The sequence below is a fragment of the Mus caroli genome, chromosome 12 (assembly GCF_900094665.2).
Source record: "Mus caroli chromosome 12, CAROLI_EIJ_v1.1, whole genome shotgun sequence".
NCBI lineage: Eukaryota > Metazoa > Chordata > Mammalia > Rodentia > Muridae > Mus > Mus caroli.
Genome location: NC_034581.1, coordinates 54,771,341 through 54,777,908, shown reverse-complemented (window position 1 = coordinate 54,777,908; position 6,568 = coordinate 54,771,341).

Here is a 6,568-nt window from a genome sequence, read left to right as displayed (position 1 = left end):
GGTAGGGAAGTGGGGGGCGCTATGGGGGACTTTTGGGATAGCATTGGAAATGTAATTGAGGAAAATATGTAATAAAAATATTAAAAATCAAAAAGTGACAGTTGGGTTCAATTGCACACATGTGCAAACAATCCAGATCAAATGATTTTTCTGGTACAGAAATAACAAAAAACAGGATCATATCAAGTGTAGGAGACTCCAAATACTGGAGAAGTTCCTTGAAAATTCCTCAGGTTCTGAAGTGGCCACCTCCTATAACCAGGCAGGACCCCCAGTGGAGGGAAAAGGACACCAACCCATCCACAACTTTTGACCCAAAATTTGTCCTGCCTACAAGAAATGCAGGGACAAAGATGGAGTAGAGACAAACGGAATGGCCAACCAATAACTGGCCCAACTTGAGACCCATCTCATGGGTAAGCACCAATCCCTTACACTATTAATAATATTGTTATGCTTGCAGAACAGTGCCTAGCATAACTGTCCTCTGAGAGGCTCCAACCAGCAGCTGACTAAAATGGGATACAGAGACCCATAGCCAAACATTAGATGGAGCTCAAGGAGTCTTTTAGAAGAGTTCAGGTAGAATTGAGTGAGCTGGAGGGGTCACAGACACCACAGGAACACCAGCAGAGTCAACTAACCTGGACCTTTGGGAGCTCCCAGAGACTGAGCCACCAACCAAAAAGCATATATGGGCCAAACCTAAAGCTCCCCACACATATGTAGCAGATGTGCAGCTTGGTCTTTATGTGGGCTCCCCAAAAACTAGAGGGGACCTGTCCCTAAAGCTGTTTGTTGCCTGTCTGTGGATCCCATTCCCCTAACTGAGCTGCTTTATTTGGCATCATTGAGAGAGGATGCACCTAGCCCTGCAGAGGCTTGATGTGCCAGGGTGGTGGGATACCCAGGAGGTCCTCTGCCCTCTCAGGTGAGATGGAAAGGAGGAGGAACTGTGTGAGGGTATCTTAGATAGAGTTTTGAACAGACACCATAACCAAGGAAAGTCTTATAAAGAACAACATATATTTGGGGCTGGCTTACAGGTTCAGAGGTTCAGTCCATTATCATCAAGGAGGGAACATAGCAGCATCTAGACAGGCATGATGCAGGCAGAGCTGAGAGTTCTACATCTTCATCCGAAGGCTGCTAGTGGAAGACTGATTTCCAGGCAACTGGGATGAGGGTCTTAAGCCCATGCCCTCAGTGACAAACCTACTCCAATAAGGCCACCCCTGTTAATAGTGCCATTCACTGTCCCAAGCATATACAAACCATCACAGAGGGGGACCTGGAGGAAATGAGGAGTGATATGGATGTAATGTGATGAATGAATGAATGAATGAATGAATGAGTGAATAAGTAAAGGAGGAAACTTCCTCAGGTTCATTCTGATAAATGCCAGCAAGATGAAGAACTGGACCCTGTTTGGCTGGTGCTTGTTTGTTTTGCATTATCCAGAAAACACACATTGTGAGTGAAATGTCATATTTGTTGTTACAAGTTGATCTGGAACCAGTAATCTCCTGGCTTTAGCTTTCTCGCTGTATCTGTGTAAGGAGTCTTCCTTCACATCCAGCATCAGTAAATTACTTTGTAAGGTCCATCTCTGGTGTCCTGATTTCTAATTTTTACTATAGAAAGTTAGCACTGATCCACGTAGGTGATGTGAAAGGATTACTTAACCCAGGAAGTGAAGCCTTCTGTTTAAAAGAAAATCACAAGAAAAAAGGAAAGTATAATAAAATAATTTTGTAAAACTTGCTGAGAAACTATATAAGTTTAATGAATGTTTTTATATATGAGGTAGTTTTATCTTATGATTTTGTGTTTTACTTAACAGCCCATTTATATTCAAATATGCAAATATCATTAACAGTATTTTGTTCCATCACTGTGATTAATGGGCCATTGAATTATTTTTGAATATTGAGATTATTCTGCTGGTTTAATAGGGCAGGGTCTGATATTCTTGTGTGTAATTTAACTCTTTTTGCTTTTGTTGATGTTGGGCTTTGTTTTTGAGATAGGCTTTCACTGTGTAGCACTTGGATAGCCTAAAATGTCTTGTGTAGAAAAGGCTGGTCTCGACTCTCCCAAAGATCCATCTACCTATGCCTTGTAAATGGCCACCTCATTGTTTTTCATGAATAAAAAATACTTGAAAATTTGAAAAAAATTCTATGCAATTTGTCTTATGAGAGAATATGAAATAGTTATATAAATCATTTACTGCTCTAAGTCATAAAGAAATTTACTTTAAAATAATTCTTTGATGCACACATGCTCCTACCACTTATTGCACATAAAAGTAAAGTTACATACTGGTGAGATGGGTGGGCTTGTTCATCTAATATGACCCAAAGATACAGTAATATGACACCTACATGTTGAAGAATTATAGTCTTCTTTCTATAATTAAACCTTTATGTTTCTGGAAGAGTAGTAAAAACGCTCCAGGTTATAATGTGAGCTGAAGCATTTGAGGATGTGTCTGTTGACTGCAGCATGGTGTGCTTATAGACAGGCTCAGTGCAAAGTCTATAAGCCATGTGTTGAGAACCACCGTGAAGTCGCACAATACAACACAGGTGATTGCTTATGGAAAACTTGAAAATCATTGCACATGCACTTTCCACTTAAGTCTTGGTGACTGTTTCCAGAAACCATTTACTGTTTTCAGTGTTTTTATGATCCCCACATACTCACATTCAGTTACCCGACCCCACAATACCTACAAATCAAGAAGCCAAAGCTACCTAGCCTAAGGCATTTTGCTCTGCCATTCCTTAGCAAACTAACATGCCCATAAATCAACCTTTAAAAACAATTTGCATTCTTACGATTCAGCAATAATGAATGTTCAAGATACTTCAATATTGAATCAAGGGCTTTGATTTTTCCGGAAGTGGTCAGAGATCCCAAGTGAATGTAAGTGGTGTGCATAAGCAAAGCTCATAGTAAACCACAAAATGAATATTGGCATAAACTAATGCTTATCATTGTAATTATCAAAGGGATCATAAATCTTGGGTGTCTATTCTGAGGTAGAACAGAGTCCTGGTATGAATAAAGCAGAAATGTTATTTAGCAGAAAAAGTTAAGTAAGTTAAATACCATAATCTCTGTGTGTGTGTGTGTATGTGTGTGTATATGTTTGTGTATAGACATGTGTGCATGTGAAAGCCAGAGGTTAATGTCGGGTACCTCCCTCTATCACTCTCCACCTTGTCTGGGGCACAAACTCTGGCTGGGTCAGCAAACCCTCAATGTCCTAACTCGACTTTCCCAGTGGTAGGGTTGCAGGTGTGCTGTCAGGATCAGCTGTTGAGGCACTGAGAATATGGACTCAGGTCCTCATGCTTGTGTAGCAGCCATTTGATTAACTGAGCCATCTCCCCAGTCCTCAGATACTACAGTCTTTTAAGAGTGATAGAGAACAACCAAATACAATCACCATCAACAACACAACAGTTGTTAACATCCTTAACCATCAAAACAAAGCAAATCAAAACAACTCTAAGATTCCATCTTACCCTTGTCAGAATGGCTAAATTCAAGTGACAGCTCATGTTGGCAAGGAGGTAGAGCAAGAAGAGAGCTCCTCCACTGCTGATGGGAGTGAAAACTTGTACAACCACTTTAAAAATCAATATGACGGTTTCTCAGAAAATTGGAAAACTATCTACCTCAAAACCCAGCTATACCACTCCATATACCCAAAGGACACTCCAGGAACAATTGCTCAACTATATTCATAGCAGAATTATTCATAATAGCCAGAAAGTGGAAACAACCTAGATGTCCCTCAACTGAAGAATGAATAAAGAAAATGTGGCACATCGACACAATGGAATAGTACTCAGATATTAAAAAACAAAGACATGATGAAATTTAGACATGGAGGAAGAAGCAGATGGGACTAAGAAGAAGAGATAACTAACAAACCATGTTGTGGAGAGCTGTGAGCAATCGCCATTACAAGATGGCGCCGGCTTCCGCTGTGCCTAACTAGTAGACAAGCAATGTGCGCAGGTGCAAGAGTGAATTTGTGCCAAGTCACTGCCCATTCCGGGGCATAGCAATGAGGTGATGGGAAAGCAACAAATCAGGTGCTGACATGACACTCCAAGGTGTATATAAGCAGCACCATTTTCCGGGGTTCGGGATCTTCCTCCTAATGAAGCAATAAAGCTTTGCTGCAGAAGAATCCGGTTGTCCGAGTGTGTTCTTGCTGGCGAGAAATTAGCTCGGGACACCATGTGGCAGAACTTAGAATAGAATAAGTGGGTTAATACTTTATGAGCTAGTTGGGAACAAGCCTAGCTATAATAAATTCATAATAAATATACATCTCCAAGCCATTATTCAGGAGCTGGTGGTCCCAAAGAAAGTCCATTACAATGTAGGAGGAAGATGAAAGAGAGTGCTGAGAAAGGCAACTGGAATTGAGGTGCATTTCTGGGGCTAGGCAAAAACTAAGTGCAATGAAAACTCCCAGGAATCTATGAGGAAGGCCCTAGCTAATACTCCTAGTAATGGTGGATACAGAGCCTGAACCAGCCATCCCTTGGAACCAGGCAAGACTTCCAGTGGAGGGATTGGAACACCAACCCAGCCACAAAACCTTCGACATACAATTAATCCTGCCTACAAGATGTGCTGTGGTAAAGTTGGCACAGAAATTAAGGAAATGCCTGACCAATGATAACCTGAGACCCATATCACAAGGGGGAACCCACCTGACACTGCCTGGTAGGCCCGGACCAAGAGGCTGGAGAGCCCAGAGACCCAAAATTGAAACAAACACAACTTGGAAAAAATAAAAATAAAAAAGTCAATGAAATGATTCGCAACACTCACATGGCAGCTCACAGTTCTCTATAACTCTAGATCCAAAGCATCTGATATGCTCTTTAAGATAAAGATTAAATTGTTCAGAGAAAAATACATTGGATTTAATTATATGTTGTTTTTGAGTTTTTAATTCCCAGATTAAAAACAATTTTTCTAATCACCAAGTTTCCTGTAAGGGAAGAATCTGTTTGTCTTCTTCTCGTTGTTAATATGCAAAATATATTTACCAACAAATAAAACACTAGACTTTTACTATTCATTGCCAAGATGTTTCTGACAGTACTACAGCACTAAGTGCCGCATGTGTTCAGCTTCACAGAATCCCACAGAATTGTGAGAGAGTTCCCTGATCTGTTGCTCCTTGTGATTTGCCAGATGCATGCACTCTTTAATGGTATGTTTAACTTTTAAAAAAAAAAAAAAAAAAAAAAGAGGCTGTGAGGAAAGTACATTTGTATGCTTTTGCATTTGTGCATCAACATCTTTTATGTTTTAAGTGAGTACTGCGTGAGAGACAGAACTTTCTGTTTGTTTCATAAATAACAGTGCATGTAAAAGCAAGTCTATTGCTATAATTTGGCCATATGCTGGTTGGAACCACATTACACAGATTTAACAGGAATTTTATCTTGACAGGTGGTGTAGCTGTATATATAATCCCAGCACTCAAGAAGAATATCAAGAGGTCTAGGCCAGCCTGAGTTACATAGCAAGATGCTATATCCAAAAGCAGAGTAAAAAAATATATTTTATTTAAAGCAAGGAATCTTGTCTTAAACAATCTACATGTATATGTATTCTGTTTGCCTGTAGGTTGAAGAAAAATGTTACAAAAATGTTGGTAAAACTAAGAAAGTTCTGCCTTTAGCATACTTACTCAGAATTAGCCTTATAAAAGTTTTTCTTCCATGGGGGTGAATGTGTGCACATGCCAACACAGACATATGGTAGGCAGAGGACAACTTATAGGAGTTGATTGTTCCCTTTCATCAGTAGGTGGAAGGAATCTAACACAAGCACTCAGGCTTGGAGGCCAGGGTCTTAACAAGATGAGTCACCTTGGGGTTTCTAACCTAAAAAGTTTGGGATGGTTTTTTTTTTCTCAGAGTTCTTTCCAAGACCTACTGAATCTATGTTGTAGAATGGGGTCTATAATGAAATCAAGGTACATTGCCCAAACCTTCTATGGAAAATATAGAAGTTCCTATAGTGTTTCTCTAAGGAACCAGTTTTTTTTCTCTCTCTCTCTACCTACCCCAGTGTGTAACTCTCCTGTGCTTTAGTGATGGTGTTGTGTATCTCAGTCTAGCTCTCTAAATGCTCCATCAGTTCCCATGACACCCTTTGAAATCTCTCTTGCATTCTTCTACATGATAAAAACCAGTTGTGCCAGCACCATTTGTTGAAAATGCTGTCTTTACAATCACAAAGGAACTCACACAATATGTANTCACTGATAAGTGGATATTAGCCCAAAACTTAGGATACCCAAGATATAAGATACAAATGCTAAACGCATGAAACTCAAAAAGAATGAAGACCAAAATGTGGACAATATGCCCCTTCTTAGAATTAGGAACAAAACACCCATGGAAGGAGTTACAGAGACAAAGTTTGGAGCTGTGATGAAAGGATGGACCATCTAGAGACTGCCGTATCCAGGGATCCATCCCATAATCAGCTTCTAAACGCTGACACCATTGCATACACT